The sequence below is a fragment of the Diplotaxodon limnothrissa genome, linkage group LG4, assembly GCF_057381915.1.
Source record: "Diplotaxodon limnothrissa isolate DT_005_m linkage group LG4, D_limnothrissa_male_GT1.1, whole genome shotgun sequence".
Taxonomy (NCBI): domain Eukaryota; kingdom Metazoa; phylum Chordata; class Actinopteri; order Cichliformes; family Cichlidae; genus Diplotaxodon; species Diplotaxodon limnothrissa.
This window is the reverse complement of record NC_140599.1, coordinates 23,935,836-23,957,612: the sequence shown is the minus strand read 5'-3', so window position 1 is coordinate 23,957,612 and position 21,777 is coordinate 23,935,836. Positions and strand designations below refer to the sequence as shown.

General features: G+C 42.4%; 1 pseudogene across 1 annotated transcript in view; it reads left to right on the top strand.

The window, feature by feature from the left end:
• Positions 1–3,793: 3,793 nt before the first annotated feature.
• Positions 3,794–21,777, top strand: part of LOC146633879 (myosin-1B-like) — a 39,213-nt pseudogene continuing 21,229 nt past the window's right edge. The window contains exons 1-22 of the transcript XR_014906143.1: positions 3,794–4,012; positions 13,085–13,228; positions 13,314–13,470; positions 13,645–13,672; positions 13,752–13,863; positions 13,957–14,049; positions 14,137–14,200; positions 14,602–14,700; positions 14,791–14,894; positions 14,988–15,126; positions 15,212–15,330; positions 15,430–15,579; positions 15,664–15,834; positions 15,922–16,228; positions 16,362–16,438; positions 19,935–20,022; positions 20,105–20,222; positions 20,341–20,464; positions 20,543–20,679; positions 20,781–21,036; positions 21,223–21,465; positions 21,600–21,776. The product of XR_014906143.1 is annotated as a myosin-1B-like (transcript). The remainder of the gene's footprint in view (positions 4,013–13,084; positions 13,229–13,313; positions 13,471–13,644; positions 13,673–13,751; positions 13,864–13,956; positions 14,050–14,136; positions 14,201–14,601; positions 14,701–14,790; positions 14,895–14,987; positions 15,127–15,211; positions 15,331–15,429; positions 15,580–15,663; positions 15,835–15,921; positions 16,229–16,361; positions 16,439–19,934; positions 20,023–20,104; positions 20,223–20,340; positions 20,465–20,542; positions 20,680–20,780; positions 21,037–21,222; positions 21,466–21,599; position 21,777) is intronic.

The window sequence follows — 21,777 nt, the reverse complement described above, 5'->3', positions numbered from 1 at the left end:
CTGTGTAAAGATGCCCCAGAGACAATCCAGCACATAACAGCAGGGTGCAAGATGCTAGCAGGCAAGGCATACATGGAACGCCATAACCAAGTGGCCGGCATAGTGTACAGGAACATCTGTGCCGAGTATAACCTGGAAGTCCCGAGGTCACCTTGCTGGCGTCTGAGTCGGACTGGAGCTCTCTGCCCTTTACCAATCCAGCCACGGGCCCATCCATCTGGCTCACTCTCATTTCATCAGTCCATAAAACTTTAGAAAAACCAGTCTTGAGATATTTCTTGGCCCAGTCTTGACGTTTCAGCTTGTGTGTCTTGTTCAGTGGTGGTCGTCTTTCAGCCTTTCTTACCTTGGCCATGTCTCTGAGTATTGCACACCTTGTGCTTTTGGGCACTCCAGTGATGTTGCAGCTCTGAAATATGGCCAAACTGGTGGCAAGTGGCATCTTGGCAGCTGCACGCTTGACTTTTCTCAGTTCATGGGCAGTTATTTTGCGCCTTGGTTTTTCCACACGCTTCTTGCAACCCTGTTGACTATTTTGAATGAAACGCTTGATTGTTCGATGATCACGCTTCAGAAGCTTTGCAATTTTGAGACTGCTGCATCCCTCTGCAAGATATCTCACTATTTTTGACTTTTCTGAGCCTGTCAATTCCTTCTTTTGACCCATTTTGCCAAAGGAAAGGACGTTGCCTAATAATTATGCACACCTGATATAGGGTGTTGATGTCATTAGACCACACCCCTTCTCATTACAGAGATGCACATCACCTAATATGCTTAATTGGTAGTAGGCTTTCGAGCCTATACAGCTTGGAGTAAGACAACATGCATGAAGAGGATGATGTGGACAAAATACTCATTTGCCTGATAATTCTGCACTCCCTGTATATTAGTGATACTATTATACATTTTTTCATGAAGTTATTTCCAGTAATGTAAAAAATCATATCACATGTGTTACGTTAAAAAGGTGACTGTATAACACTGCACCATTTAAAGTCTTTAATTACGTAGTTAAAAATGTTCCTGTAGGGTAAAAATGAGCACATACATACAATAAAACATACTTCACAAAAACGTCTGAAGGTGCCTGATTGTGACTTCTTACTTTCAGTCTAGTTACAGTTATAAAAAATATTCCTTCAGTTAGGAATATTAGCGTTTTAACAAGAAGACATGTGACCATTTCTCAGTATAGTTTTGTATTATTTCCCTTTCAGCAAATCAAGTTGAATTTTTGAGTTTAAGTCCCATCTGTTATAGCTTCACATTTGAAAAACATCATCATGAATTCCCTGTACTTTTGCTGTTTTGCTTCCGCCATTATAAAATCACACTTCCTGGATGGTTCTTTCTCTCTCTGTGTACTTCGGGAAACTGATAACACCCCTGCTCCCAGCATATCACCAAAGCAAAGACTTTTGCCTTACTTGTTAACTAAGACTAAGACCACCAGGTACTGGAACAGCTTCTTCCCCACAGCTGTCAGACTCCTGAACTCTGCCTCCTGACATCTGACCCACGTTAAACTCATGGACTGAACATACACACACCCACAATGGACAACTGTACCCTCGAACACACAATAATAACATGGACTGAACCACCACTCAAAACCACTAGCACTTTATATAGCCTCTGTAGAAACTATCTACACCCTCACTTATCTTAACTGCACTACTGTATAGCTCTGTGTAAATAATCATTCTGTACATTCGATAATCTTTAATCCTACAACTGTTTACAACTTGCATAGTTCCCATTTCTGTATAGCTGTATATCTCAGATTTCTGTAAAGTTATTTATTTCATATTCTGTATAGTTTTTCATATTTATATCCTGTTCATAGCCTGTACATAGCTTGTACTCACTACAGCCTGTACATACTTAGTTATAGAATATTCACAACATACTTCATACCGTGTACATTATAACATACCATAATAGACCCATTTCTGTAATATACTTACATATCTATACTATTGCTAATATATATTGTAATATATCTATATCACTAAAGCACTTCTGGATGGATGCAAACTGCATTTCGTTGCCCTGTACCTGTGCATGTGCAATGACAATAAAGTTGAATTCTATTCTATTCTAACCAAGTTCATTTTCTAGCTCTATTGTCCTCAAGAAATGTCAGTGTGCTTGCTCCTGATAGAAGCAAAAGCCATAGTGACTTATCTGTGCTCATAAAACCAGAGGTACAGTGGAACTGTGGTAGTATTTTACAAATATATTTTGAGATTAAACACACTGTACATTTACAAAACATTACAACACTTCACTGCATTATAACACATTATAGTCTGTAACACTATATATAATGTGTTCTTAGGCACTACCATGGCTAAAAAGAGGAAATAGATCATTTTTGGCTGTTTTGGTTGTAACCCTCCTTATCGACTCTTTTTTCATGCATTTTTTACCTGACTCTTGGAATTACGATGAATAAACAGCATATTTTAAGTTTTTCAGGTTTTTTGGTTTTGTTTTATTGTTTACTTTGTATTGTTTTCTACAATAAACTTACCTTACAGACATACACGTGCTTTTTTTTAAGAAAATACATTTGAAAGTTAAATAGACAAGTTGAGATGATAAATGTCCTTCAGGCTGGGATTTGTTGTTAACAACATATCTAAATGTGTCCTATAAATATATCCTTCTCTTATGCCAAACACGAATCCCTGCTCCTTGGCTTTGCTGGATTTATTTTTGACCATGGTACCTCATGACCTTCTGGTAAGATGGCAAATATTAACCCACGTCTGTGCAAAACTTGGAAATGAAAGATAATCCGGTTATGACCCTTTCCATTCCATTAATCATTTATCACTTATTCATAAATCAAAAATAAAAATTTAACAGTTGTATGTTCCTTTTTTCATTAGAGATACACATTAACAGTATTTATAACAAACAATTTTCTGGTATTAAATTATCATTGTTGCATTATGTCCCTAGTAGAGATATATAACACCGGTCTGGCATTAACACAAAGTCTTGCCCTGAATTTTATATCCGATGTGTGAGATTTTTATGTCCTGTAACTATACACCAGTGGCATTTCAAAACTCCTCCACATATAAAACTCATTACTGGCTATGACATCAAAATTACTTGCAAAGTATAAGCTTAGTATAAACTCAATTTAATATCAGTTTACCTTCAAGATTGATTGTAATAAATAATTCACAAACCATGCAGTGCACTGTTATAATTTACCACTAGTGGTGTGCTAAATATTTATAAGCACAATCACCTTAAAATAATTTATTTCAACAAGAAATGCAGCTAAACTGATTGTGAAAATGCTTTTGATGTGTTCCTGTTGCACTTCAAAAGAAGGATTGGAGTTACTCAAAAAGACATAAATGCAGCAATTTAAGTTTAATGTAACAAATATGTGACATTATACTTTACTTAAGTGTATATTGTAATATACAGCCATAAACTGTCCCTTCTAGATAGATAGATAGATAGATAGATAGATAGATAGATAGATAGATAGATAGATAGATAGATATGTATAATGTATTATTTATTTAATTTATGTAAACATACATATTTGTATGTCTGTAAACTATATATATGTGTGTGCTTGCCTGTGTGTCCTTTTCATAAAGCATTGCAATAAAATAGCACCTTGACGTACACAGGGTATTAAGGAGTTTCTATTTGCATCACCTGTGGTAAATTCCATAAATCTAAAACAATGGAAATTAATTATGGGTTGTGCACTAAGCATATGATTTATGTTTCACTTGGTCATATTTTCAGTCTCTAGTAAAGTGCCACCATGAGCACAGACGCGGAGATGGAGCAGTATGGCCCAGCGGCCATTTACCTCCGCAAGCCAGAAAAGGAGAGGATTGAGGCCCAGACTGCTCCATTTGATGCCAAGACGGCCTTCTTTGTAACTGATCCTGGTGAGATGTATGTCAAGGGCAAACTCGTCAAGAAGGAGGGTGGTAAAGCCACTGTTGAGACAGACGCAGGAAAGGTAGATGAATAATCTATGTACTTTATCTGTTTGTTAAATATATAATGCCGAAGTGAGAGGTAAGTGACGGAAGTGATGTTGTAGGTGACGTCAGACGCCGGAGATTTTGGCGGAGAAAAAGCAAATGGTAGCATAGAGTTTAACAAAGGTTTTCCAAGCTTCAGTATTACCAAATATACTAATCAATTGTCATATAACTAACAACATCTGTTTTATCATCTCTAACACCCTGGAGGACAACGGGGAGAGTTTAGACGCTCTCCAAGATTACATCGACCGCTGTTTTCAAGATTTAGTAATGCATAAGGCCCAGAGTGCATCTTCCCCGGCCAAAATCGAGACGCCGTCATCGAAGAGAAGTCGCCAGGCAGACTCCCCCGGTACAACATCGCCTGCCGGCAAAGACATCGCAGAAATCCTGGAGTCAATCGACAAGCGATTGTCCAGTTTCGATGCGAGGCTGTCCCTGGTGGAGATTTTACACCGGGAATTTAAATCTCTGAGAGAATCCCTGGAATTCAGCCAGCAGCAGGTGGAAACGCTTGCCGCTGAAAATGCCACGCTACGGGAGTCGGTTAAATCTCTCACCGATAACGTGACCCAGCTAAACATTGAAAATAAAAAAATAAAAGAGTCCGTTATCGATCTACAAGCCCGTAGCATGAGAGATAATCTTGTGTTTTCTGGTATTCCAGAAACTGCCGGAGAGGACGCAGAGGCAACGGTGAAAAACTTCATTAAAATCCACCTGAAGCTGCCGGAGGACACCGTAAAGAACATCGACTTCGATAGAGTACATCGCTTGGGGGGCGCGCGGTCGCGGACCGGGAGACCACGGCCTATTGTGGCCAAATTCAGTCAATTCAAACAGAAGGAACAGGTGAAGAGTCGCGGCAGAGAGCTGAAAGGAACGGACTTCAGCGTGAACGACCAGTTCCCCATAGAGATCCTGGAACGACGCAAGGTCCTGTTCCCAGTTCGACGTAGCTTCATCCAGAAAGGCTCCCGTGCTGTCATCGCCGTGGACCGGCTCTACGTGGACGGACAGCTTTACCGCGACCTCGGCACCACACCGTGGTTATATTAACTGCACTCCAGATAAGAACCCGCTACACTCTTTTCTTATTCATTCACACTCTCTCCTTTAACATGAGTTTAAGCTAGTAATATCAATATGATGTCATAGCAGATATAACACCGTCACCCTCCGTCATTGCTTTAATTGGAATGTTTCCGTTTCGTTTCTTTTTTTTTGTTGTCGCTCACAGTTCATGTGGTTTCTTTCTTTCTCTTGTCTTTCACTGCTGTGATCACCTACTTCCCCACTCACCTACAAACAACACCCTCTATTTCTCCATATTTTCACAACACGATCACGCAAACACATCAGCTCAACGGCAGCACATTCACAACAGCCTCACAGCACGCACAGACTTGCAGGACACATAAGCAAGCCACGCTTGTTCATATTAGTGAATATTCACACACATAGTCAGACTTATGGAGTCTCTCACCACACTTCTTTTTCTCTTTCTATTTACAAACAAGGGATGTTTCCATATTCTCTCCACCTGTCTAAACGAAACACCCAGCATACATCATTAGACATACACGCACAATTAAGGGCATGCTGAGGTTTGTCACATGGAATGTAAATGGAGCTGGCACCAGAGGAAAGAGGTTAAAAATATTTAACCAGCTTAAAAAACTACAGGCAGATGTTGTTTTATTACAAGAAACTCACAAACCTGTCACAGGTTTAAATGAACTTAAAACACCTGAGTTCCCTAACGTGTTTGCAGCCGGTTATAATTCTAGACAACGGGGAGTAGCAATTTTAATACATAAAAATGTTAATTTTACAGTACTCGATACAGTTATAGATCCAGAGGGTAGATTTCTAATTATTAAACTATCAATATTGAACAAAAAACTATGTATTGTTAGTATATATGGTCCAAATGTTGATGAACCCTCATTCTTCCACGGTTTTTTTAGTGCACTCTCTGAACACCTTGATTGCACACTCATTCTTGGCGGTGACCTCAACCTTGGACTAAATGAAGAAATGGATAGGCTCAACACAACAGGAACTCAGCGTAATTGGCAGTCCACAAATATAATCAAACAGTATATGAACGACTTTGGTCTTTGCGATGCATGGCGCTCTCTTCACCCCACCAGTAAGGAATATACTTTTTTCTCGCATGTTCATCACTCTTACTCTCGTCTGGATTATTTTTTGGTCAGCAGCTCACTGCTGTGTGACATTTCAGACACTGAGATTCATCCTATAGCTGTCAGCGATCATGCTCCTGTATCTTTAACACTAATGCACAAGAATAATACTACGCCAAGTAAAAACTGGAGATTTAATATATCACTACTTAAAGATGAAGACTTTATTAAATACTTTAAAAAGGAATGGACTTCATATTTAGACTTTAATGACACTCCCGGAATATCTGCTTCTGTTCTATGGGAAGCAGAGAAAGCTGTGATGAGAGGTAAAATAATTTCTTTCTCATCACCAGTGTTGGTCAAGTTACTTGAAAAAAGTAATCAGTAACTAATTACTGATTACTTCCCCAAAAAAGTAATCCCGTTACTTTACTGATTACTTATTTTCAAAAGTAATTAATTACTTAGTTACTTAGTTACTTTTTAAAAACACGATTTACAACCTGAAGAGGTGATAAAGCGATAGATCTTTCAGCCCAATTCTACTTTTTCTACATAATCCATCATACAAAATGTAATCAAATGGAAAAGTCTCTTTTTTTAACTTGTTTTATTAGTTTTAATCTTTTAACTTTATGCATCAAGCAAAAATTTAATTATCTGCAACATTCTCTGACTTGAATAAATTAGTTTAACATTGAAACCTGTTTTCTGCACATTCCAGCTCATAAAATAAAATATTTTTTGTGTTTACACTCAGTCTTTCAAATAGATGCAAGTGAAACGCAGCAGAAAATAAATAAAGTCAAAGACTCAGCGGTCCTGTTGCTCTATTTTCACCTGTAAAGCAGGACTAGGGGTAGGCGGAGGTTTACCTTGGTGCAGGTGTGCCGCGGTCAGTTGTGCATCACGTCGTAGCTACTCGGTGCTTGCTCGGAAGTTTAGGGGTTTTTTTCGCTGTAAAAAGAAGTTTTCTTCCCACGCACAGCGGACACTAATGTTTTTGTCACTTTTTATGGAATCAAACTCAAAGTAAGGTCAGTACTTCCACGCTTTAAACACTGCACGCTCATACTCTCTCCCACAATCGATATGTGATCCATTGTTGATCTGCACACAGCTGTTGTCACTGTCGTGAGACATTCTCGCAAAGAAATCACGGTTTTAGTAACGCAGTAACGCAGCGTTCCTACGGGAAGTAACGGTAATCTAATTACCGTTTTTGCAATAGTAATCCCTTACTTTACTCGTTACTTGAAAAAAGTAATCAGATTACAGTAACGCGTTACAAGTAACGCGTTACTGCCCATCTCTGCTCATCACACAAAAAGAAAGAAGAAAACAAAAATATTCAGGAATTAGAAAAAAACATCAAATCACTAGAAGAAGCCTACGCGTCCCACCAAGATCAGGAAACATTGAACAAAATATGCAAAACAAAACTAGAATTAAATGAAACTATTAATAAAAAAACACAATTCCTTATACAAAGACTTCGCTTGCAGAATTTTGAACACAGTAACAAATCAGGTCGATTTCTAGCTAACCAGCTAAAAATAAATAAAGAAAAAATAACTATATGTGCTGCTAAAGATTTATCGGGGAACACAATATATGATCCTGGAAGAATAAACAACATTTTTAGGGATTTCTATGAAACTTTATACTCACCACAAATAAACCCATCTAAAAATGAAATTGATCTGTTTCTTGACAACGTAACTCTTCCAAAATTACTAGACAGTCAAGCAATGGAACTGGATTCGCCACTGACGCCAAGTGAACTCCAGGAAGCCCTGATAAGTATGCCCAATAATAAGGCTCCAGGTCCAGACGGCTTCCCTGCAGAATTCTACAAAGAATTCTGGACAATTTTGGCACCAGTATTCCACAGCATGTTGCAGGAAATCGAGGAAAAGGGCAGACTACCACCAAATATGAATTCTGCCAACATTAGTCTCCTGCTAAAACCAGGAAAAGACCCTTTATTTCCCTCAAGCTATCGTCCAATTTCTCTTTTAAATGTAGACCTTAAAATAATCTGCAAAGCTCTCTCAAAGAGATTAGAGAAAATGACCCCCCTCTTAATTCATCCTGACCAAACTGGTTTCATAAAAGGTCGGCACTCCTCAACAAACACTCGTAGATTACTTAATTTAATAGACTACTCATACGATAAAAACATCGAAACCATAATATTATCTCTAGATGCAGAAAAAGCATTTGACAGAGTTAATTGGAAATTTTTATTCGCAACTTTACACAAATTTGGTTTTGGAAACTCTTTCATAAACTGGATAAGAATATTATACAATTCCCCAACGGCTTGTATCAGAACAAATGACCAGACATCCTCCAGCTTCTGTCTCCTGAGGGGCACCAGACAGGGATGCCCACTCTCCCCTTCACTTTTTGCAATTTTTATCGAACCTCTAGCAGCAGCATTTAGACAGGCTACAACAATTAAGGGCATAAAATGTAAGAACATAGAACATAAAATCAGTCTCTATGCGGATGATGTGTTGCTTTTTCTGCAAAACACACAAACCAACCTCTCTGAGGTAATTACTCTAATAAACTGGTTTTCAAGAGTTTCAGATTATTCAATTAACTGGCCAAAATCTACAGTTCTCCCCATTAACTGCTCCTTCCATAATTCTTCCTCTGCCCCACTGCAATCCGGAAATATTAAATATTTAGGTATTAATGTCTCTCCTAAGCTTTCAGACTTAACTAAACTAAACCACATCCCACTTCTAAAGAAAGTAGAAGGCGATCTGACTAGATGGAAATCTTTACCCATATCACTCATGGGAAGGGTCGCCACTATAAAAATGATGATCTTGCCAAAAATAAATTACTTATTTTTGATGATCCCTAACAAACCATCACAAGATTGGTTCAGATCTCTGGATTCATATATTTCCAAATTCCTTTGGAAAGATAAACCCCCGCGTATTAGCTTAAAAACGCTACAAAGAACCAAGGATAGAGGAGGATTAGATCTGCCTAATTTTCACCAATACTTCTTAGCCAACAGGCTTCAGTTCATCTCAGAATGGTTAAAACATACCTTCTTAGTTGAGCCCTGGCTAGATGTTGAACAGGCACTATGCAAGGATCTAGAGATTTCAGACCTACCATTTATTAGCTCAAACATCAAAAGACATGAATGCTTTAAAAGTATCAACATCAGCTTTTCTCTAACAGCATGGTGGGAGTTTCTAAAAATAACGGAGTCTTCATTAATCCCATGCAAACGTACACCTATCTGGAATAACCCTGACATATTACAAAACAATAATATGATTAATTTCCCAGAATGGAGTTGTAAAGGAATTAAATACTTAGAACATATATTAGAGGGAACAGAATTTATTCCATTTGACAGACTAGTTGAACAATATGGGATCAACAAGACAAGGTTTTTAGAATATCAACAAATTAGATCCATAGTAAAAAAGAAATTTAACCTCAGTCAAGTTGAATTACAAACACCACTAAGTGCGGCACATTTTCTTACTCTTAAATCCCCCAAATTATTATCTAAAATATACAGAACACTTTCTAAATTAGATCAATCAATATCCCTTCCTACTGCAAAGTGGGAAGCAGATTTATCAGTCAACCTAGACCAAAACTTCTGGTCTCAGATTTGCTTAAAAACTTTTAAATTAATTAAAAATCCCAGTCTGCAATTAATACAATACAAAATACTTCATAGAGTGCACTATACAGGTCATCGGATGTTCAAGATGGGCTTTACATCTTCCAACAACTGCTCACACTGTCAAGGCAATACACCAGACAATTACATCCACGCTCTTTGGTTCTGTCCACCAGTGCAAAAGTTTTGGCGCGAGATATGTGAAGACTTATCAAAGTGTCTGAAATGTAACATTCCAACTTCCCCCTTAGTGTGTCTACTGGGCAGCTTAGATAATGTCACTTCAGAAAAGAATATAGCCCATATGATCTTCACTGCCCTATGCATAGCCAAGAAAACAGTCCTCATGAACTGGAAAAATAAAAATAATCTTAATTCTAACCAATATAGAAATTATCTATTAGATTACATTAGTCTTGACACAGCCTCTGCCACCACATTAGATCAATTGCTCTGGGCCCCTTTTATCAGCTCCATCACCTAGTGGGGGTGGGGGGTCATAGTTTGGTCCCGCCTTCACTGTTGTGATTGGTGAGGGGGTAGGGACAGGCTTAGGGCGTCGGGGGGTTCCCCGGAGGCATCTTCCTTGGGGGGCTCAACCCGGGGAACGGTCACGTCCGGTTGGGGGCTCTGTTGGCTCTCAGGTGACTGTTTCCTCGCGGCTGCGTGCAGCGGGGCTAGGGGAGGGTCTGTGCTGACGGACGTGGGTTACTGACCTGGCAACCTGGCTGCCCCTGGGTGGGTCCGGGATGGGCGTGAGGTTCTGGGGGCGCTCCGTCTCTGGGCTGGGGCCCGGGCCGGGCCTCCGGGGCTTGGGTCCTGGTTGGTGTGTTGCCGGGGTTGTGGGCGGGTGGGTGCATGGGGGCCCGGCCCTGGAGCAGGGTGCCGCCGGTGCGTCGAGCCGCCTGGGGGGCTCTTCAACTGGTGGGGGGGATGGTCACATCTTGCAGGAGCTTTCTTCTCTTCAGGAACTCTCTGCAGGAGGGGGAGATACAGGAGAGGTGGAGGAAGATCTCAGCCTGGGCGTTTACCGTCTTATGTAGTCTGGAAGATGTGTGGATGGTGGGGTGGGTGCAGTTTTCTCTGTGGTGGGGTTGGGTGGACTGTCCAGGGCTCTGTGGAGCCGGGGGGCGCTACTGCACTGGGCCCCGGTCTGATGGGCCTGGGCCCCCCTTCCCTGGCGGGTCGCGGAGGGTGGGGGTGCCTACTGGGGTCAGCGGGGGAGCTGGCCCCAGGGAGGGGTTACCTGCCCCTCCCTTCCTTCCCTCCCCATCTCCAGCTGCCTCCCTCTTCCCGCTCCTCCACAACCACCCACACATGCAGGGCCTTGGAGTGGGGGTATGTCACCAGGGTGCAGAGGAGGCTACCCCCCCCCCCCCCCCCCCCCCCGTCCCCTTCTGGCTGCCTCTGCCTCAATTTTATCCCACAACTTAGACATTCCCATTATTCACACTCTCATTACACATACATATAGGATCTTGGGGGTGGGCACAATCACGGAGTCCAAATCACCATCAGGGTGTATACCTCACCCCTGACGTCGTTGCCCACCTCTCAATTTTAAATACACTTAGTCATTGAGGGCTAGCAGGAGGGACTATGCGCTTACCTGCTGCTCCTTGGCAGGTAGCTCCATGCCCTCCTGGGTTTTAATTGCACCTTAGAACACATATGCATCAACACTACAATGAGCGGGTGGAGGGAGGTTTGGAGTCTTCTCCCACCCCCATTCTCTGCGGCCTGCTGGAGCGGGAGGGCTAGTAGGAGGAGTTGGCCGTCCGACTGCGGTCTGGGGTGTGGGGCCTCCCTGCTGCTGCGGAGTCGGGGTGGTCTGCCTCTCCCCACCGCAGGGAAAAGGGTAACACCACCTGGGTCTGGGTGCAATTCCCCCCTCCAGGGGCAAGGGTACCTAGACCCGGTTTGTAGAGTACGCTTGGGGAGTGTGATTGTGTGTACAGCGTCTCTTTATGTCTGTCTCCACGTTGGTTGAGTGTGGAGTGAGTGCATATGAGAGCATGAGGGTGGGAATGGATGTTTGTGTCTGTGTGTGCCTGTATGTCTGTGTCTATATGTCAGGTTGGGTATCAGACGCCACCTCTCTGGGGACACCTCAGGCCCTCCAAGGTTTGGAGGCCTATCTCCACCCACCACCACTTCCCCTGCCGGTGGCGGACTCCCTCAGGTGTCGGTGTGTTGGTGGTTCTTTGTGTCTGGGGGTGGGCGTCCGGGTACACACCGGCTCACTCCTTGGCGGCCGCTTGTCGGGGCCTGGGGCCTGGGGCTCGCTCGGGCCCCTTTGGAGGTGGGGTGCCCCCGGCCTCTCGGCCTGGGGCTCGGTCACTCAGGCACAGCTGGGGGCCGGCGGAGCTCACGGGCGCGTCACTGCAACTCCCCCTGACTTCTGCTCCGCGGCTGCTGGGCGAGCCCTCATCTGGGACTCTCCTCAGCTCTTACTGGAACAGTGGCGCGGCTGCCCCTCTGTTGGTCTTCCATGGTCTCTTGTGTTCTGGGGGCCTCTGGATGTCTGGAGTTTTGATCTCCTCCATACCCACTTCACACCCTGGAGGACGGGGCTGTGGCCCCCCCACACTCCCTAGCAGATCATTACATGGAGAAACCTTTGGAATGCAAGCATGCTGATCCACACAGGTATGCACACATGGGTATTCACAGACGCGGACTAAAGCTTTCTTGGCGGCTGCCTCAAAGCACACTGTGCGCTGTCTATCTTGCGTGCTGCACAATATCGTTTATTATTTAGTAAATATTGATATCTATGACTAGCTAGTTTATTGTGATGGTGCTTTGTTTTCTCTATTATTATGTTGCTCTTTGTTGTTTGCTGTCTCCTCTGTTTGTTTTTTTTTTGTTTGTTTGTTTGTTTGTTTGTTTTTCTCCATACAGGTGACCCAGGAGTTCTTTTTTTTTTTTTTTCTCTCTCTCTCTTCCCCCCCCTTCTCACCGTCTCTTCTCCCCTTTGGTTTTCTTTCTTTCTCTCCCCCTCTTTCTCTCATTCATTCCCCCTGTCCTATTTATTAAAAAAAAAAAAAATGACAAAGGATGAACTGAAGCTCTGCCATCACGTAATGTCGCATACTGCTGTTTCTGATGTGATTTAGAAAAAAAAAAAATATATATATATATATATATATATATAATGCCGAACTGTGAAAGATGAAGTTGTCTGATGGATCATTAAAATCTATTCAGACGGATCTATTCAGACGGTCACTGTAAAGGAGGATGAAATCCACCCTAGAAACCCTCCAAAGTTTGATAAGATGGAGGACATGGCCATGATGACCCACCTTAATGAGCCATCTGTGTTGTTTAACCTCAAAGAGCGTTATGCATCATGGATGATCTACGTAAGTTTTCACATTGCTGTGTGTGAGAGGAAAGTATCATGCTGATCTGTAAATGTTTAAATGATATTTATTGTCTATGATACAGACCTACTCTGGGTTGTTCTGCGTTGTCGTCAATCCCTACAAGTGGCTTCCTGTATATGATGCTACATGTGTAGCAGCATACAGAGGAAAGAAGAGGATTGAGGCTCCACCCCACATCTTCTCCATCTCTGACAATGCCTATCAGTTCATGCTCACTGGTAAGCTCAATTTCCTATTAAAGCCTTTAAATGCATTTAGGACTTCTACTTAAAGAGATGACCATTAATCATTGCGTGAAAAAAATTGCTTCTTACCACATAGCTACTTATAAGTGATAGGAAATAAATGAATACTAAGATTATTCAAGACATGCTTATATGTTTTTCTTTTAGATCGTGAGAACCAGTCTGTCCTGATTACGTGAGTATAATAAAAACTGTATGCAAAATATATAAAAACGATATAAAGGCATTTTAACAATGTGTCCCCTAAACCCCAGTGGAGAATCCGGTGCGGGAAAGACTGTCAACACCAAACGTGTCATCCAGTACTTTGCAACAATTGCAGCTCTTGGAGCTAAGAAGGCTGAGCCAGCAGCTGGCAAAATACAGGTAGATTCTTTATTCTGCGTCAAAGTCTTTGTGACAGAAAAAGAAAATCAATTTTGGAAGATCAGCTCACATAAACACAATATATTCTTGCAGGGCTCTCTTGAGGATCAGATTGTTGCTGCCAACCCTCTGTTGGAGGCCTACGGTAATGCCAAGACTGTGAGGAATGCCAACTCCTCTCGATTTGTAAGTGATTAAAATGAGTTAATGTAAATGAGCTTTTTACTACTTGCTCTCATGAAAGGCAATATTAATAAAGATCTACCCCTGTAGGGTAAATTCATCAGGATTCACTTTGGCACATCTGGCAAGCTGGCCTCAGCTGATATTGAAACATGTAAGTTTGAACCACAGTGTAAATTACCATTATCTGTGATAGAAATTATTTTACAGCACATAAAGAGATGAGTCACTTAATTTCAGAAGAAGTAATATTGTCTGTTGTGGTGGAACACACGGATGCATGAACAGTGTGGTTACGCTATATATATAAGTTATATACTGTAACCCAGCAGTTATCGTGTGTAAGTATAAGTAGGAACATATTGCAACTTCACGGAACATTTAAAGTATAATAAGGTATACTGTGAAGCACGTTATAAGTAAAGCAACAGAACTGAAAAAAGTTTCAAACACGCCCAATGACAGCCAAGGAAATAAATGCATGTATGATCCATTTTGCAGTTTTGACTGTGATGTCTCATGTCTACAGTGTCAAAATTAATCTGTTGTCCTTAGATCTGCTGGAGAAGTCCCGTGTCACCTTCCAGTTGTCTGCTGAGAGGAGCTACCATATCTTCTATCAGCTGATGACAGGCCACAAGCCTGAGCTTCTGGGTATGCTGACAGGACACCTAAATTTAAATTTTAAAACCATTAAAATCACATTCTAAGCAAAAAACAAGTTAACTTCATTTCTCCTTTCAGAGGCTCTTCTGATCACAACTAACCCTTATGACTATCCAATGATCAGTCAGGGTGAAATCACTGTCAAGAGCATCGATGATGTGGAGGAGTTCATTGCAACAGATGTAAAATCACATTTGACACAGAATCTTATACTTAACCATAAATATCTTCTTTTGTTTTATTTATTGATAGCTGATTTCATTTTTTTCTTACAGACTGCTATTGACATCTTGGGCTTTACTGGTGAAGAGAAGTTAAGCATCTACAAGCTGACTGGTGCTGTGATGCATCATGGCAACATGAAATTCAAGCAGAAGCAGCGTGAAGAGCAGGCTGAACCTGATGGCACCGAGGGTATTGTGAAAAATTTCTATAATGGAGAAATGTTTGAAGTATTTGTATTTATTAGGTATTATAATGATTTGTTTTAATCCAACAGTGGCTGACAAGATTGCGTACCTATTGGGCCTGAACTCGGCTGATATGCTGAAAGCTTTGTGCTACCCAAGAGTCAAGGTTGGCAATGAGATGGTGACCAAAGGTCAGACCGTCCCACAGGTAATTCATAAAAGGGAGACTTGTATAATCATATTATAATTATAAACATTATAGCTGTATTCATATGGTTTTGTATAATTATAAATTCTTGTTTGCCAGGTCAACAATGCTGTCTCGGCTCTGTGCAAATCTATCTATGAGAAAATGTTCTTGTGGATGGTTATCCGTATCAATGAGATGCTGGACACAAAGCAGCCCAGACAGTTCTTCATTGGAGTGCTGGATATCGCTGGGTTTGAGATCTTTGATGTGAGCACTTGAAACATTTCAACACATTTCTTAAACTTTAAAGACTTTATTGCCATGAAGTTAGACATGGTTGTATTATTACAGTTCAACAGCTTGGAGCAACTCTGCATCAACTTCACCAATGAGAAACTGCAACAGTTTTTCAACCATCACATGTTTGTCCTGGAGCAAGAGGAGTACAAGAAAGAAGGCATTATATGGGAGTTCATTGACTTTGGTATGGACTTGGCTGCTTGCATTGAGCTTATTGAGAAGGTAAACAGCTGCTCAGGAAGAAATGTACATGTGGTTGCATATGTTACCTCCCTTGAAATTTTAATATGATTTGTGCCATTTTCTCAGCCAATGGGCATCTTCTCCATCCTTGAAGAGGAGTGCATGTTCCCCAAGGCCTCTGACACAACGTTCAAGAACAAGCTGCACGATCAGCATCTTGGCAAGACCAAAGCATTTGAGAAACCAAAGCCTGGAAAGGGCAAGGCTGAGGCACACTTCTCCCTGGTTCACTATGCTGGTACAGTGGACTACAATATCACTGGCTGGCTGGACAAGAACAAGGACCCACTGAATGACTCAGTTGTGCAGCTCTACCAGAAGTCTTCAAACAAACTGCTGGGCTTCCTGTACGCAGCCCATGCTGGAGCTGAAGGTAAGAAAAAAAAGTGCTCACAAACTCCCATGTCCAGTACAGATAGCTACAATGTGCATACTGCAGGCTAAAATTATACAGTGAAAAATATTTTTTCAATTCCAGTAATGAAATTTACTGTTTATGAAAACAGAGGCTGCTGGTGGTGGTGGCAAGAAGGGTGGCAAGAAGAAGGGTGGTTCCTTCCAGACCGTGTCTGCTCTTTTCAGAGTATGTATAGATTTATATATATATATATATATATATATATATATATATATATATATATATATATATATATATATATATATATATATATATATATATATATGGTTTTTTTTGTCTGTGTTTTTTTTTTATATATATATATATATAATATATATATATATATATATATATATATAAAAACACCCAGCACGCCCCTGCGGGCAGTTTATCCTTCAAGCTCGGGTCCTCTACCAGAGGCCTGGGAGCTTGAGGGTCCTGCGCAGTATCTTAGCTGTTCCCAGGACTGCGCTCTTCTGGACAGAGATCTCTGATGTTATTCCCGGGATCTGCTGGAGCCACTCGCCTAGCTTGGGAGTCACCGCACCTAGTGCTCCGATTACCACGGGGACCACCATTACCTTCACCCTCCACATCCTCTCGAGCTCTTCTCTGAGCCCTTGGTATTTCTCCAGCTTCTCGTGTTCTTTCTTCCTGATATTGCTGTCATTGGGAACCGCTACATCGATCACTACGGCCGTCTTCTTCTGTTTGTCTACCACCACTATGTCCGGTTGATTAGCCACCACCATTTTGTCCGTCTGTATCTGGAAGTCCCACAGGATCTTAGCTCGGTCATTCTCCACCACCCTTGGGGGCATCTCCCATTTTGACCTCGGGACTTCCAGGTTATACTCGGCACAGATGTTCCTGTACACTATGCCGGCCACTTGGTTATGGCGTTCCATGTATGCCTTGTCTGCTAGCATCTTGCACCCTGCTGTTATGTGCTAGATCAGTGGTTCTTAACCTGGGTTCGATCGAACCCTAGGGGTTCGGTGAGTCGGTCTCAGGGGTTCGGCAGAGCCTCCGCCATGACATGCATGGCTCATTTTGTGCACCAGTAAAAAAATCACATTTTATTTTTCACTAAAGAGGGGTTCAGTGAATGCGCATATGAAGCTGGTGGGGTTCGGTACCTCCAACAAGGTTAAGAACCACTGTGCTAGATTATCTCTGGGGCATCTTTACACAGCCTGCACCTGGGGTCTTGCCTGGTGTGATGACCCCAGCCTCTATGGATCTTGTACTCAGAGCTTGTTCTTGTGCTGCCATGATTAGTGCCTCTGTGCTGTCTTTCAGTCCAGCTTTGTCCAGCCACTGGTAGGATTTCTGGATATCAGCCACCTCCTCTATCTGCCGGTGGTACATACCGTGCAGGGGCCTATCCTTCCATGATGGTTCCTCGTCTCCCTCCTCTTTCTTGGGTTTCTGCTGCCTGAGGTATTCACTGAGCAATCGGTCAGTTGGGGCCATCTTCCCAATGTATTCTTGGATGTTCGTTGTCTCATCCTGGACTGTGGTGCTGACACTCACCAGTCCCCGGCCCCCTTCCTTCTGCTCCCGCTGAGGCACAGAAACAACTGAGGAATGTCCAAGCGTACAGCCTCAGGGTGCTGGACTTGGGGTGAAACCCTCCATGCATGGTAAGGAGCTTTCTTGTCTTTATGTCAGTGGCTTCTATCTCCTCCTTTGGCCAGCCTATTACCCCAGCAGGGTACCTGATCACGGGCAGGGCGTACTTGTTGATGACCCGGATCTTGTTCTTACCATTCAGCTGACTCCTCAGGACTTGCCTGACCCTCTGCAGGTACTTGGTGGTTGCAGCTTTTCTAGCGGCCTCTTCATTGTTCCCATTCCCCTGCGGGATCCCCAGGTACTTGTAACTGTCCTCTATGTCTGCAATGTTGCCTTCTGGTAGTTCAATCCCCTCAGTTCTGACTACCTTCCCTCTCTTTGTTACCATCCGACTACACTTCTCCAGTCCGAACGACATTCCAATGTCATTGCTGTATAGCCTGGTAGTGTGGATCAGTGAATCGATGTCTCGTTCACTCTTGGCATACAGCTTGATGTCATCCATGTACAGGAGGTGGCTGACAACTGCTCCGTTCCGTAATCGGTATCCGTAGCCAGTCTTGTTAATGATCTCACTGAGGGGGTTCAGGCCTATGCAGAACAGCAGTGGGGACAGAGCATCTCCTTGGGAGATCCCGCACTTGATGGTGACTTGTGCTATGGGCTTGGAGTTGGCCTCCAGTGTTGTACGCCACATCCCCATTGAGTTCCTGATGAAGGCTCTTAGGGTCCCATTGATCTTGTACAATTCTAGGCATTCCAGTATCCAGCTGTGGGGCATTGAGTCATAGGCCTTCTTGTAATCAATCCAGACAGTGCACAGGTTGGTCAGTCTGGTCTTGCAGTCTCGGCTGACTGTTCTGTCTACCAGTAGCTGGTGTTTTGCACCTCTGGTATTCTTGCCAATTCCTTTCTGTGTCCCGCTCATGTATTGACCCATGTGCCTGTTCATCTTAGCCGATATGATGCGATATGATTTGATTCCGGGTGTCTCTCGTTAACTAGCAGCTGGTTCATTTGTGCTGCCAGACACTCGTGGAGTGCAGTCAGCTTCTTTAGCCAGTAGGCATGAACCATGTCGGGCCCTGGTGCTGTCCAACTCTTCATACTGGAGACCCTTTCTTGGATATCTGCCACTGTGATGGTTACTGGACCCTGTTCAGGGAGGTCGCTGTGGTCTGCCCTCAGATCCACTAGCCACTGAGCATTGCCGTTATGGATTGCATCCTTCTCCCATATGCTCTTCCAGTATTGCTCCGTCTCCAGCCTTGGTGGTGCTGTTCTCTTATTATTATTGTTCCCTTGCCACTGAGAGTACACCTTTGCTGGTTCTGTGGAGAACAGCTGGTTTATTCTCCTGCCTTCTATCTCTCTGGTGTACCTCCTCAACCGGGTGGCCAAGGCTGTGAGTCTTTGCTTGGCAGTTTCCAAGGCCTCAGGTATGGACAGCTTGCTGTATTTCTGCAACTCCGTTAGTTGGCTAACCTCCCTCCGTGCTACTTTGATCTTGCCCTCTAGCCTCCTCCTCCATGGAGGGTACTGCCCCTTGTGGCTGTTCAACTTGTAGCCAAGCATCTCACTGATCACTGCTGCCGTATTGTAGATCAGCTTGTTAGTGTCGGTAATCGTGGTTGTAGGTATTGTCCGTAGTGCTGCATTACCATCATCTAGCAGACCTTCTGAGGGTACTTCACGTAATCTTGGTAACCGGCTATGGGGGATCCAGGTTTCAAGCTTGGCCATGATCCTATTTTTCAGGTCAGTTCCTCTCGCACTCAATGATCCTTCTCCTATCGCACTTGGGGCTATGTACCCAATCTCGGGTGGGGGTGATGATATCTCCCCCTTGACCTGGCGTCCTGACTCCTCCTTGCCGTAGCATTTGTGTTGTACCTCGTCAATCTCTAGCTGTGAGAGCAGTCCCTTCTTTCGAATGTTGATATATATATATATATATATATATATATATATATATATATATATATATATATAGATATAGATATAGATATATATAGAGATATATAGATAGATATAGATATGTGTGTAAATTAAATGCTCATTTTTAAATAGTATCAACCTATTATCTAATGATGCTGATCTACAGGAGAATCTGGCCAAGCTGATGACCAACTTAAGAAGCACTCATCCTCACTTTGTCCGTTGCCTGATTCCCAATGAGACAAAGACCCCAGGTACCCTACAGTAATATTAACTGTAAAAATGACAGTAAGAATATAGAAAAGATTTGAAACATTATGCATTTCTGACTCTCAGGCCTTATGGAGAACTTCCTGGTCATCCACCAGCTGAGGTGTAACGGTGTACTGGAGGGCATCAGAATCTGCAGAAAGGGTTTCCCCAGCAGAATCCTCTATGGTGACTTCAAGCAGAGGTGACAGCACATTACAATATTGGAAAGGAAAAATGGTTTCATGGTTGTTGTAAAGGACAAACTTGAATATGATGGAAGAAAAATCTAAGTAACAACTGTAATTGTATCTCTCTTGAAGATACAAAGTGTTGAATGCCAGTGTCATCCCTGAGGGACAGTTCATTGACAACAAGAAAGCTTCAGAGAAGCTGCTTGGCTCCATTGATGTGGATCACACACAATACATGTTTGGGCACACAAAGGTACACTTCATTATATTAATAGACATTAACAAAAACTGTCCCTTTGTACTTGTACTTATGTTTTCAATGATTAAATAGGTGTTCTTCAAAGCTGGTCTGCTGGGCACTCTTGAGGAGTTGAGAGATGAGAAACTGGCTGAGCTGGTGACCATGACTCAGGCTCTCTGCAGAGGATACGTCATGAGGAAAGAGTTTGTGAAGATGATGGAGAGGAGGTAACATTATCATAGTAAACTCTATTGTATTCTCTTTTGTATTTCCTTCCTCATATTAAGATCCGACGACACAAAGTAACACTCTCATGTTTGGTTTTTAGAGAATCTATCTACACCATCCAGTACAACATCCGTTCTTTCATGAATGTCAAGAACTGGCCATGGCTGAAAGTATATTTCAAGATCAAGCCTCTTCTGAAGAGTGCTGAGACTGAGAAGGAGTTGCAGAACATGAAGGAGAACTATGATAAGATGAAGACAGACCTGGCTGCTGCTCTGGCTAAGAAGAAGGAACTGGAAGAGAAGATGGTCAGCCTGCTGCAGGAGAAGAATGACCTGCAACTTCAAGTGGCTGCAGTAAGTAGTAGAGAAAAGTATACATTGCACCTATAGTTCATGTATATAAGGTAGATATAAAAAGACCACATGTTTGTCTCTCCCTCTGATTATTTATTTGCTAAAACAAAAGTGTAGTTAAAATTATGATTTTAACTACACTTTTGTCACAAATAATCTAACTTGTGTGTTCAACATGTATTATAGGAAGTTGACAATCTCTCCGATGCTGAAGAAAGGTGTGAGGGGCTCATTAAGAGCAAAATCCAGCTTGAAGCAAAACTCAAAGAGACAAGTGAGAGACTGGAGGATGAAGAGGAAATCAATGCTGAGCTGACTGCTAAGAAGAGGAAGCTGGAGGATGAATGCTCTGAGCTGAAGAAGGACATTGATGACTTGGAGCTCACCTTGGCCAAAGTGGAGAAGGAGAAACATGCCACAGAAAACAAGGTTCAGTTCATTTTGATTGTATACTTAGTTCAATTAAAACATGTAATGTTGTTCTTTGAATATACATGTTAAACGATCAAATAATCAGCAAAATCTCGAACAAAATTAAACTTAATGTATTCACATTGTTTCAGGTGAAAAACCTGACAGAGGAGATGGCATCTCAAGATGAGTCAATTGCCAAGTTGACTAAGGAGAAGAAAGCCTTACAAGAGGCCCATCAGCAAACACTGGATGATCTCCAGGCAGAAGAAGACAAAGTCAACACTCTGACCAAGTCCAAAACAAAGCTGGAACAGCAAGTTGATGATG